The sequence below is a fragment of the Mus musculus genome, chromosome 1 (genome assembly GCF_000001635.26).
Source record: "Mus musculus strain C57BL/6J chromosome 1, GRCm38.p6 C57BL/6J".
Taxonomy (NCBI): Eukaryota; Metazoa; Chordata; class Mammalia; order Rodentia; family Muridae; genus Mus; species Mus musculus.
The window spans coordinates 169753474-169767513 of record NC_000067.6 but is presented as its reverse complement, the minus strand read 5'-3'; positions in this window follow the sequence as shown (position 1 = coordinate 169767513).

The window sequence follows — 14040 nt, the reverse complement described above, 5'->3', positions numbered from 1 at the left end:
AACAAGAACAACCACACAGATATGTGGAAAGCTGTGTATGGTGGCCTATGCCTGTAATGCCAATAATCAGGAGGGTTGCCAAGAGTTTGACGCTATCACTAAATAGTAAGAATTAGGCCAACCATAACTACATAGTGCGACCTTTCCAAAACAGAAAGAGAAACAAACAAACAAACAAACAAAGAGAGAAAGATTTTTAAAGCCCTAACTACTAATACCTGAACATGACCTTATTTGGAGATAAGAACTTTAAAGGTATAATTAAATCAAGATTATATCATACTGGATTAGGAAAGCTTCCACAGTAATATGACTGGTACCCACCTAAGAAGAGAGAAATGTGGATTTGGAGATCTAGAGGGAGAAAGCCATGTGATGGACAGATGGAAATTGGAATGATTTAACTTAAACCAAAGAATGGCAAAGATTGAGGAAGTGATATGCCCCTTGAGGCTTCCCACAGAGCATGGACCAGCTGGCATATTGATTTCTGACTTCTAATGTCTATAACCATGACTAAATGGTTGTAAGCCACCTGGGCTCTATCTTATAGCCACATGCTATTATTAGGGTGTAGTTTGAGCTCCACATACTGAAAGTTTTATTCCCAAAGTAGCCATGCTGAGATGGTACCAAAGTACCATTAAAAAGTATATTCCAGGGGAAGAGTTAGGATGGTCTTCTCAGAAGAGATGTCTATTCTTCTCCTAGAGTCGGTTGGATCTTACAAGAGTGAGTGGATTTTCACGAGAGAGAGAGAGAGAGAGAGAGAGAGAGAGAGAGAGAGAGAGAGAGAGAGAGAGAGAGAGCCTGATCTATTTGCAGTGGTAGGCTCCCTGTCTTCTGTGTAATCTCTTATGTTTCTCCCACTGTGACTTCATCCATCTTCTAGAGGCCTTCCAGAGTTTAGTACAGGACATTTGCCAGGATGTGGACCCTTAGAAGTGTCAGCCAAACCTGGAACACTTGTTATAAGAATGTGAAACATACTAAAATGGAGTTCTAGGACATGAGTATTTCCACTTGTCCCTATGTTACTGAAATGTGTGCTGAATTTTGTACAAGTGGAGTCACTTAGCAAAAGGGAACTGAGAAACTTCCTCCATCGGATTGGGGTGTGGATGTGTCTATTGGGACATTTCCTTGATCGATGATTGATTCAGAAGAGCCTTGCCCATTGTGGGCAGTGCCACTCCTGGGAAGGTAGGTGTGGGCTGCACAAGAGTAAGCAAGCCATAGGAAGCAAGCCAGTCAGTTTCTGCTTCAGTTCCTCCTTCAGGTTCCTGCCTCGGCTTCCGTTGATGAGGAATCCATTGGACAAACACTTCTTTCCCAAGTTGCTTTGGCTCGGTATTTATCACAGCAACAGAGAAGCAAAGCAGGGCAGACGAGGAATCCAACTGGTCTTTAGGACAGGATGATCATGACTCTATTTCAATGAAAACCTGAAACCAGTGCTTCAAGGCTCCTTGTCATCTAGAAGACAAAATGGAAGTGACACTGGAGCCTTCTGAGAGCTGGCTTCTGTCTACCTGCTCAGCTTCTTAGGGCCACACCATGTTATGTTAGGTCCTCGGAACTACTCACATCCCTCTTATGCTTTGCACCATCTTTAGGATGCACAGTAACACTGTTCACACTTTTGGAATGCTTGCCTCATCCTGGGTCCGTCTGGAGAGTGCTGTGTACTCTTTGTGACCCAGCTCAAGTGTCGCAACTTTTGCATAGACAAATTTCCCTGGTTCCCCACAAATTCACAGAGTGTACACTGCCATGCCACTGTGTAATAATGCCTACCTGCCTCTCCACTCAAATGGAGGAAAATGCTCAGATCCCTCCTGGCAACAGGCTTGAACTGCAGTCCTGTCCTACCTGCTTGATGACTGGAGAGACATCAGTGAACTAAATTCCATGATATTATCTACTTCTTGAGAAGCCACAGGCTTTGTCTTCATAGATAAACCCCAAAGAACTCCCCATATCCTCTGGATAGGAGAGTTCTTTCTTGTGGGGACAATTTTTAGGATCATCTTCAACTTAAAAGCAACTGATGTTTTGGACAGAAGAGTTCTTTCTAGTGGAGAATATTATCCAGACATTAAGATGGCTAGTCGAACCTTGACCTTGATCAACTACAGGTCAGTTGTAGAGTCCTGGTTGTGACCATGAAAAATGACCTCAGACATTTCTCAGTGTGCTCTCCGAGAAGGGGGTGTGCAAAACACCATAGTTATGAGTAGCTGTCGTAAGAGTGTAGAAACAACAGTCCTAAAAACAGACAAGAGACCACAGTGGGACCAAGGGGATGAGATATTGGATCTCTCATATCAAAATGCATAAGCCTTCTTCAGTAAGACAATGTGGGGTCATAAAAATTGAAGGCTTTGAGCTCATCCAACATTTCGTACGTATTCTGACTCAGTTCTTCAGTAGCCACGTGATTCTGGAATTTGGTTTTAATATGAATGAGTCTCCATTTCTCATGTGTGCTATGAGTACGGATAGCCCCAAGCACCTGACTAAACCCTGGCCCAAAGTGAGTATTCAAAGAACACCAGCTCATTTTTCCTTTTCCTTCATGTCTTTTGGGGGCAGGGGCACAATCTAAAGTATAGGAAGTTTGAAACCTGGAGACATTCTCCCCAGCAACATTCTCCCAGTATGAATAAGCCATTGAGCAGGGGAGTTCTGTATTTCCGGGGCAGAGTCAGTGGGGAGAGTTATGATGGAGGCTGATGGGGTGGGGAGGGATGCCAGGCATTAGAAACAGAAGCAGAGGACCTCTTGGGAGTGTTGGGAAATGACAACATGAGTCAGAGCTGGAACAAGTAACACTGGGATGTGTTTCAATTTAATTTAAAAAAAAAATAAAGCAAGGTACGGCAAACACTGTTCTCCCAGCACACACTCATAGTCCCTGACAGACGCAGTCGGAGGCTGTGCGTGTCTTGCCGTCCCCCATATTCTTTTATTTCGTTGCATATGTGTTCAGTGGGAATCTGCCATATGGCACAAGCTAGTAATGGAGTTTGGAGGACAAGTGCTAATCAAAGACACTTCCCCTGTGGGACCCACATAATACACACACACACACACACACACACACACACACACACACACACAGTCTGCCTTATTAGCAGGCCTCTGAGCACTGGGCACAATGAAATGGTAATCACTGGAAAATGACTGCATGAAACACCGACTCTCTGCTCTACTTACCTAATTACTCTGCCCTTGAGATATTTTTGTTTGAAGCCACTAAGAGAAGAGTAGTGTTGCCATAACAACCTGCTGTTGGATGCTGTTTGGTATCTCAAAGCAGATTAAATCATCCGCAGTCCCCATCAATGATGCTCCAGTGGCATAATTTCTAAAAGGCTGGTCCATTTTTCTGCTTGATTTTTCTATCAAGTAGAAATGATGCTGGCCATTCATTGAATGGCCACTGCTGCTAGCACAGTCCCTGAGGTCTCCGTATGTCTCTAGTCAGGTTACACAGGTCATAATTCAGAGAGGGGCTGTGATATCATGGGACTCCAGTATCAATAACTGACAGGTTTTTCCAATAGGCCCTTTCTCGATCTCCTTTTCTTGTTCTCAGTTTTCTTATCTGGAAAATGGGCTCAAGATTCTTTCCTTTCTCTCCCCTAGTTTGGCATGATGTAGGGACTGCAAGAGACTGTGTATTGAGAGCTCCTGGGGACTGGGGTGCGGCAGTGCAGAGGAGGTGGATTTTGTGAACCACTAAGACATGGTCCTTACATGCTTCCTGATTCTTGGGGTTTATAAAGCTCCTCCGCACCAACTCGATTGCAATCTTCAATACAAGCCAGCCTCTGGTTACGATATAGACAGAATTCTGATCTATAGAGGAAAACTTCACACGGAATAAGAATTGCCAGGTTGGTATCTTGGAAAATCCGTTGGAAACAGTGTGCTTCCTTTTAAAGGATTCTCCAATAGCAAATTCATCTTCGTTTCTTTCCCAAAGGGGAACAGAGTGAGACTCTCTTGATAAAAGTATGAAATCCTCTCAGAGCCTGAGAGGACTATACGGGGCCGTTGCTGAAGACTGCATTGTAGACGCTGTCTCTGTGTTCCCAAGTCTCGGGAGGCTGGAGAGAAGCGGGCGCTCAGCACATGCCTGCTCTGTTGGTGGACAGTCACGGTGAGGAAGAGGAAGGCTGGCAGGTGTCAAGGCTCACCAAGGCTTGGCCAGGCGCTGCTGAACTTGAATGGAGACTCTGGCATACACATAGGGTGGGAAACTCATTTCTGTCCTTGCCAACGTTCTACCCTCCCATCCCACATCTTAGCCAGCACAGCAGGCTAGAAGAAGAAGACAAAAATGATTAAATAGTCCTGAGGTGAATAATGTCCAGCTCTGGGTTTGTAAAATGAATGACTCTCCTGGAATCAGTATAGAGCCTGAGCTTGAAACCACGGGTAACTCTGATGTCCCAAAGAAGACATTGAGGGCTTCTGCCTCATCCTGAGCCACCCCTCTCCCTTTTCCACAGCATTACTTACACAATAGATCTATATTTTGGACCATGTCTTTACGATAGCTGTGATTTTTTTTTTTTACCCCTGTCCTTAGAATGGGAAGCTGAGCAAATATAGTTAATAATTATTATGGCCTCATTTTCCAAATTACTTGAAATTGAAAATGGAAAAAAAGATATGTGCTATCCAAAAATCTTTCTAAAGTGCATTAGTCTACTTTCTGCCTTGAGGCGGGTTGGGGTGGGGGTGCAGAAAGCACAATTTAATCTTATGACTCAGCGGCAAAAGGCAGCAGTAAAGGAACACAGTTCCTTTTGTTGATGCAGAAGTAGGGTTTCTGGAGGATGGAGGAGGGCTCTGATGCAGCTTGGGACAATTTATTACTGGCTTTAGGTACTGCTCTAGAAGTTTGAAAAAAAAAACAACTAGATTTCTACTGTGTTTCTCCTATGACCTTGCTCCCTCTCAAAATTTAACAATAAAACAAAATGTAAAAGTTGATCAACAAAAGTTGATCAGGTCTAGCAATGGAGGCTGTAGCCACTCCCTGTCCCTCTTCAGGACAACCAGCACAATCAATACTACTTACTTATTGTATCCAAAGAAAGCAACCCCATACTGGAGTACCTCAAAGTGGCCCTGTTAAGACAAGCTTACAGGGTATCCTGAGGTATGCTTTCAATCACTCTGTTTATTCTAGACCTACCTGCTTCCTCCTGCTCCTGCTCCTGCTCCTGCTCCTGCTCCTGCTCCTGCTCCTGCTCCTGCTCCTGCTCCTGCTCCTGCTCCTGCTCCTCCTCCTCCTCCTCCTCCTCCTCCTCCTCCTCCTCCTCCTCCTCCTCCTCCTCTCCAGAGTCCTTTGGAAAGGTCATAATTCCAGGAATAAAGATTCAACTCTCATGACAAAATTACCTACCAAAGATGTCACCTCTAAAACCATCACACTGGGGAAATGGTTTAGTATGTAAATTGGCTTGAGACATTTCATGCATTGCAAAGTGCAATGATTTCCACTCTTGGAGTATAATGTGCCAAGAGCTATGGTTCTCCAATTCTGCTTTAGTCTGCGTCAGCCTAACCTTTCACCCAGACCACTGTATTTCCTTTGATCCAGTATATCTGTCTACTCTCTGCCATGTTTTCAAGGTGTATCACAATTATTAAGAAAATCTCTTGGGTTTGGCAAATCCAGTCATGCAGAACTTGCTCTCTCCTCTTACCTTTTTCTCAGACTCTAAAGTTACTAGAGTTTCCAGACAAAGCATCCTACCCTAGTCAGATTAAATGACTAATTTGACATAGCCCCGAGTCAGTTGAGAAGGAAATCTATTATTTTAAAATTTTATTAGATTTATGTGTAAGGAGATTCTGCCTGGATGTGTCTGTGCACCATATCATATGCATACCTTGTTCCTATGGAGGCCAGAAGAGAGCATTGGCTCTCCTGGGAATTGCAGATGGTTGTGAATCACCATCTGGGTGCTCAGAATTGAACTCATATTTTCCAGAAGAGCACCAGTGCTTTTAACCACTGAGCCATCTGCCTAGCCCTGAGAAGGCAATCTTAAATAAAGGATTGCCCAGATCACATCGGTCTGTCTGCAAACTCAGGAAGAGCATATCTACATCAGTAGTTGATGTTGCATCCCAATGTGGCTACTACCAGACCCTAGGCAGGGTGGCCCTGAGCTGTATAAGAGAACAAGACAGGCATGGGTCTTTGAGAGAGATATCAAGTGACATTTCTCCATGGTTAGTGTCTGCTATACTTCCTGGGAGTAAATTCCCCAGTCAAGGATGATGCAGCGAAGGAGACGCAGGAATCCACTGTCTGCACTGGATTTTCCTCAGCCTGGTCAGCAACCTAGAATGTTCTCACTCTGTTGCCTGCCTTTTTCCTTCACTGAGTGTCAGATCTTCACCAGAGCCTGTTCTCATGACCTTTGCCACTTTCGTTCCCTTTTTGTGACCTAGAAAGAGGCCTTACACATTTACAGGTTGCCATGTGATATTTTGATACATGCACACATTGTGTAACATTCAAGTCAGTTTTCAAGCAAACATTGAGAGTGGATTCCCCAGGGCTCCCTACAACAGCTTGCTGCAGAATCCCACCATCTTCAGCTGAGGGTAGGAGTAGTCCAGACGAGGCATAACCTTAGCAAAAATCCACAGTGGAGTTCAGGGGCAACTGGTCAATTGTGTCCATTATAGTCAGCTACCTGTGATATCATTCTTAATGGCCAGGACATCTAGCAAAGAAAGAATCACCTACAGGCCCAAACTCAACCTTGGCCTGACCAAGTGTTTTGTTTATTTTTCTGTTGCTGTGATAAAAATGCCATGACCAAGCAACTTATACACAAGAAAGCATTTATTTGGGCTCATAGTCTCAAGGGGATAACAGTCCATCATCTGGGGATGCATGGCAGGAGGCAGGCATGATGGCTAGATCAGGAAGCTGAGAGCTCACTCTCTAAAAAGGGAGGCATAATGGCTAGATGAGGAAGCTGAGAGCTCACGCCCCAAAAGGGGAGAGTAAACTAGAAGTGGAATGAGACTTTTAATTTCAAAGTCTACTTTCAGTGACATATTTTCCTCCAGTTAGGCTACACCACCTAACATTCTCCAAACAGTGCTACAAACTGGGAGCTAAATACCAAAACCTATGGGGGGTGGGGGGCATTTCTCATTCAAGCCACCTCCACCAGGAAGGAGCTCTGTAGCATAAATTATGCCCCTTTGTGTTAGGAGAAGGGAAGGAAGCTGAGCATTAAGGCTTTTCTAACCACTACTTGGTAAAGCACTTGATCTCTCAGCCATTTCCCACCTCCATGCTGTCAGGCAATGGGCAAGAGAGACTCAGGTACCAGACATTAGAAGCCAGGCAACCAGACACTGGAAGAGAACCTCATATATACAGCCAAAAGGGACCCAAAGAATCCTTCTACAGCCCAAGTCATGTCTGCCCCAGCTTTTCTTCCTTTCTAGTTTTTAGTACCCTCAAAGAGATGTGTTACTTAATTTAATTGCAGTATTTAATACTGCAATATAGCCACCATGAGCAATCAGGGGCTGTACCTGATTGGACAACCCAAAGCAAAAAAAAAGTCTCTAACTCACATAAACTAAATTTGAGTAAAATTTCCAATAATCGGAAAATTAATGAAAGTTAAAAGAAGAATGTGAGTAAAGTCTTTCTCAGCTTCCTCTATGCCCCATTAATCCCTGTTCTGTCAAACTTCCCAAGGCCTTTTGTCTTGTGATTGCTGGTAATGGAACTTGGAGTCCAGGTAATGCAGTCAGAGCTTTGTGCCATTTACAGCTCTCTCACTGTGTCTAGCATCCTTTAAAGGCAATTGACAGTGACAGAGGCTGCCACTTCCTGTATTTCCTTCTATGGCCACAGTGGCTGATGCTCCTCCGGTTGCGGATGAGATGCTGAGAGAAGTGACATTAAGCAAGCTCTTATTTTCTTTTGTTTCCTTTCCCTTCTGAAGTTCTCAGCAGGTCAGCCCAGTTTGCATCTTTAGAACACAGTTGCTTTTGGGCATCCCAGCTCCAGACCCCTCTGTTAGTAACTTCCTTTCAATGAAATGAAGAGAGAACCAAATTGCTTTTCTAGTCCCTAGTCCCTGTTCTGTCACTTGCTAATGTGATTTTGATACATTTTTTTAAAACTCATCATCGTTGACCTTGCTATTAAAAATATATTTGGTATCCCACTCAGGAGAAATACCATAATTACTTCCAGCTCTTTGACATCAAATTGGTCAATGAAATACAAACAGAACTAATGTGTGTCCCTTCTCTGTGGAAGCCTCCAGAGTACAATTTGTTGTTTTCTCCTTTTCTGTCATGAATACCAGCAATATTCCAGACATGGCACTACAGACAACAAGCAGTCAAGACTAGTAGTGAGCACAGCCATACTTATTAGAAAAAAATATGCAATATTAAGAAGAAATAAGGCTGAGGGGTGTATGTGTGTGTCCCATCTGCAAAATGTAGTTATATAATAATTCACAAATTCAATTATTTATTTCCCTTTAGCTTGAAGCTCTTTGAAAGCAGCATGCATTCTAGACATCTGTAGGTCTCATCTATATCTGACAATTCAATGGAATTAGTTTCTTGTACATATAAGTTCATAGAATAGTAAAACAAGGGATAATAGTAGGATCTGAATTTATATTAGAAATTGTTCTGTGTCCCTTAGTCTGAAGTGAGTTGTATATATCATTGGAAGTAAGAAGCAGTCTCCTTTCTGCTGAGTGCTTGAGAACCTCTCTTTGCAGGGATATTTGGCTTTGCAGATTGGGTGGCCTTGAACTTGGAAAGCTAGAATGAAAGGAACCTCTCTTTGCAGGGATATTTGGCTTTGCAGACTGGGTGGCCTTGAACTTGGAAAGCTAGAATGAAGGAGACATTTCTTGACATTTTATTTCATAGATAAAAATGACTTAGGTGTGGGAGATCATGGGACACTGAGAGATCAAATCAAATACTGAGTGTGGAATGACTGCAAATTAAATATCAATAGTACTTGGATGTCATGTCTTGCTTAGATTTGGATAGGAAATTAGATCTATGGTTTGAAGAAGCACAGCATTATTGTAGATACATAGTAAGGCTGTGGTTTGTTAAATGGGTTTGAAAGAGAAGAAATAACTGTTATGCCCAGATTGTAAGGTCCTCACAGACCACCAGAGACCACCAAGACTCCAACTCATATACAAAAGCAAAGAGTCCTTATTCAAGTTTGAGCTGGGACCCTTCTGGGTCTTCAGCACAGTGGATGGTGTGGAAGTCTGAGCTGGTACAAGCCTTGCCTATTTATCATGGTTGTTGTAACATGGTAAAGGACTTTCCAACTTGGTCGTTACATGATTGCTTGGCATTTGCTTGGAGCACTTCTGTTGGCTGGTAATGATTTCAGCTTGATATGAACAATGGTTGCTAGCTTAATCAATCTACTTCAAGACAGTCAGTAAGACCTTAAGACCTGTTTGCTTGTTGCTGGAGGTGGAGTGGCTATTTACTCAGGTGACATGGCTTCTGTAACAAGTCAGGTTTTTTTTCCCCAATAGCTGAGTTTATTTAGAGGGCAAGTTAGTCATGAAATGGAGTCTGAGAGCAAAATGGAGTTTGTAGTGTTAAGTCGGGCCCTTCACTAACATCGAAGGGCATTGAAAGTACTAAGGATGCTTTTCCAATGATCAAAGATTAAGTGTTTTCACCTTCGGTGTTTTATGATCTATGTTAAGACTACACAACTGTGGGCCTATAATGCAAAAGAAGATGTGGGCACAGTAAACAAGAAGGTGATCCAGTGGATGGAGTTACGTTCCCATAAAACCCTAAGCCCTTCTGGGAAGGTTATGGGGCTGACCACAAGTGTCTCTTTCCTTCCTTCCTTTATTTATTTTTATTTTTATTTTTATTTTTATTTTTATTTTTCAGTGTTCCATGGTACTCTCTACTGAAAGCGATATTCTGGATAATGATGTCACTTACAGCAATGGCATTTGCTACTCAACAGACGAAATAGTGATATCTGTTCAGTAGGACAGGTTAGGGAGGTTTAAACTAGTGAGTGCTAAGGGATGGGGAGTAGGAGCAGAGTGAGGAACATTATCAGAGCTGGAGGTTGCGGGTGGTTACGGTAATAGAGAGCCCTAAGGGTGGAGTATCTTTGAGAGAGGGAAATTATTGCAATTTGGACATGGTGAGTTTGATGTGAAAGGCAAATGAGATAATGTGGGGAAAAGTGCTTCACAACCTGTGAGTGTTTTAGAAATGGATGGGTTATTTTAAGAGGAAATGGCTGAGACCATTTCGTGACTCACCATATGCCCGTCAACACTGACAAAAACAATCAGAACACACGAGAGGTAGATTGTAGGATAGCCCTATCATATTTTTAGGTTAGCCTCCTGCTATTATGCTATTCCCACTGCTATTATTTTCTCTGAAACAAGGGGCAGCTGTTCCTATAGTGTCATATAAGTGAATTAAATTAGACGGCAGCTCGGACTGAGGGAAAGAGGGAAACCTTCTCCACCAGAGCTCTGGCTAACCCCATGCTGGGGAAGATAGAATAGACAATGGCTTTTTCTTCTAGTTAAGTGATTCAAGTGTAAGAAACCATTAGAAAAAAAAAACACCAGAGAACTTGAGAAGGGTTCAGGATTGATATAGAAATGGTCCCAGGGTAGCATATTCGAAGTAGCTTTGGCAGAGGAGCTAGACTTTTATATCTTAGGAATTTAGGCAGCTTTTGAGGAGGAGTGCCACTGTAGGTGCTATGATGGAGGGGGAGTCCAGAAACAAAAGGAAGCATTCTGTAAGCCCTCCTCAGGTGGGTTCTTTGTCTTTCAGGGTTTCTTTATCTGATGCTTTTTACTCGGGGGTGGGGGGGGGTCGGTTATCTACCAGCAGAAAGTGTGGCCTAGAATTGTCTCTGCCTTCTGATCTTAGTTTCACTTTGCCTTTGTTGTTATTTTAGTGTCATTGAGAGCCAGCTAGCTCACCTCATTAGATTCACTGCAACCCGGGGTAAGTAAATGTACTAGCTTGGGTGAGACAGATCCCACCATCTTGCTTGTCTGAAGGGAAGAATGGGTTCGGTAGATGCCTGGTGGCTATCGTTAGAGCTGCACAGGAAACAAGGATGAGTTTTGACATCTGTGAGGGTTACCAGCCTGACCTCGAGAGACAAGCAGCCCAGCTATAGTGTTGAGCTGTGTTTTTCTTAGCTGTATAACTGCTACAGTAGGTTGTTGGTTTCCCTGTGTCACAGGCCTTTGTTTTTAACTGGGAAAAACAACTGTTAACGCTTTTAGTATGATGCATCCTCCACCCCAAAAACTCCTGTATGGAAGGCTTGGCCACCAGCTGTGTCATTACTGAGCTGAGATTAGATCACTGAGTTATGAACTTTGTCAGTGGTGAGTTCATTCCTAATTGGAAATCTACTTAAGAAAGTCAGTCAGCAGAGTATATGATGTCTTCAAACCCTTCCTCTTTGTTTTCTTGCTCCTGGTGACCCTGGGGTGAGCAGCCGCCTCCTCACCATGATGATTCTGTCTTCCCTTAGGACTGGGAACAATGGAACCAAAGAGCCATGGCTCGGTCTAGGGGAGTAACAAACACATCTTGATGCCCACCAGAAAGCTAGTTTAACAGTTACACCTTGCTCCATTTGAAGCATGAGCTGCTAAGAGCAACAGAGAAACATGAAGGGAGGGTTTGAAATGTAAGAATTTCGTGCATTTGGCAGGAGTAGAATGAAGAGAGTGTCCAAAGTCAGTATTGAATAAAATGAGAAAAATACAAATATGAACAAAGAAAATCCAGAACCCAGAAATGAGAGAGAAAATAGGGAGACAACATCACAGAGCTGTTGAGAGGCCCGGACAGGGCTTGTCTGCTTATACAATTAGGGAAATAGATCCGATTATAACAGTAGAGTAGTCAGGCCCCATTCCCAATAGAATGTGTCCCAAGATGCCCAGCAGATACCGGAAATGATAGAAAACACCCAAACCAGGTCATGCAGTATATGTGCCTATAGGTCCTGCAGCTGCCACATAGAACCAGAATTCATCTCTTCTTCCATGTTTTAGGTTCTGGTGCACCCTTTTCAACACCACCATTGAACTTGGCAACCACTATTAAGTAAAATAAAGGTGCCTTTAACATAAGCAAAGAGATTTTATGCCAGTCTATCTTCAAAACTGAGATTGTCATGGACTAGTGGGTGGGTAGTGAATATATACTAGGCCTGCTGTACACAGGGAGGAATGATGTCCCAGTCAAAATAGGGATAACAAGAGACTGCATCATGCTACTCAGAACCGTATGCAACTTAAAAGGTATGAGCTGTTTACTTCTGCAAATTTTTCCATCTAATATTGCCAAGCCACTGCTGGCATGAGGTGATTGGAACCACGGAAAGTAAGGTATCCAAGGAGGACCGCCATGATGCTGCACATGGTTGCCAGGGGAGGGGCTTGGATTGGAACCATGACTCAATGCATGCTCAGCACATGCAATGTCACTCTGCTGCACCCCCCCCCCACACACACACACACACTCCCTTTACTTCTCTCTAAGTGTCAGCTATTCTCTTTGGGACTTTCTTCTTGCAGAATTATTCCATAGATCTTTAAGGTCGGCCTCTGAACTTACCCTGGTTCTCTCATTTAAACAACACTGGGCATTTTAGTGTCCCATCTACTTGTGCATCACAAAATTTGGGAGCTTTGACTTTCAAAAAAAAAATGTTACACTGCTCCTTCTCTTTGAACAGATTCCAGAGATGGACATCTTTGAAAGTATGACAACCCCCAACCCAGCTATCCAGGGAGAGGGCGGCACACTGCCTCAAGAAAAAGCACTGATGCTAAAAATGCTCTGAGCTGGTTAGTGTTGAGAAATTATTGAACGTCAGCATTGTCCAAAAAGAAATCCTTGAAAACCTCAGTGTTGTACAGAGATGTCAGGACCTGGATCTAAAAGCCAAAACAGTATCTTTCATAAGTTCATAAAGGTCACAATAGTGTGAGTTACAAGCTGACTTTTAACTAGAATGTGAAGGGTAGAGATATAGGACAATCTACAGTGTCACCTTAAAGTCTAACCCTGCTTTGGAAAGGGCTGAGAAGTCAAGGATGTGCACTTAGCTCAAGCTTCCATTCTGTTTCCTTCTCTTTTCATGGTCTGTCCTGGTAACCTGAAAAGACTCTGGTTAGCCCATCTGGCAAGCATGGCTCTGGCAGGCCTTGCCCTTTTCCCCCATTCACTCTGCCTTGCTTAGAAAATGTTAGGTTATATCCCTAAAGCCACCAAGGTCTAGTCCTTTATTTGGCCACTTCCTCCTCCTGAGGCTGACTACCAAGGTCTAGCTATCAAAATGTTGAAGTCCAGAAATCAAAAAACCCCCTTTGGCTCACCAAATTAACGTGCCCAGTTAAAATTAAGTACCTCATACTAACAAGAGGTTTCCCCTTTTACCTTTATAAACCACCATTTTCCTATATGCCATATCTGTCTCCTCTCTATCCAAAGGCAGTCCTCCATCCCACTGAGACAAATATCCTCTTCCCTTCTCTTTTATTCCCTTCCCCTTCTCCATTATCCCCCATTTCCTGTCTTAGTCTCTTTTCCCATGTCCTTTGTTCCTCTTTTTGGCAGGGAACTAGGTTTTGTGGGTCCTGAGCCGATACAGATCCCTTCATAACCCACCATGGGTTTCCCTGGATCCAGACCCAGTTTCCTGGTTGCTCTTAGGTGTTTCTCCAGCCCACTGTCCAGTCATCTCTGAATTGTTCCTCAGTCAGCATTTTTCTGGCGTTTGGATTCCAATCACACTTTTCTTTTACCATGTATTATTCCAAGCTATCCTTGAACTCCCTATGTAATCAAGAAGGACTTTGGGAACGAGAATTCCTGGAAAGAGGCTGTTTCTAGTGTATTTTTAAAATACCTTGATTTAACTTTATTTGTTCTATTGTGGCAAAAACTCCATGA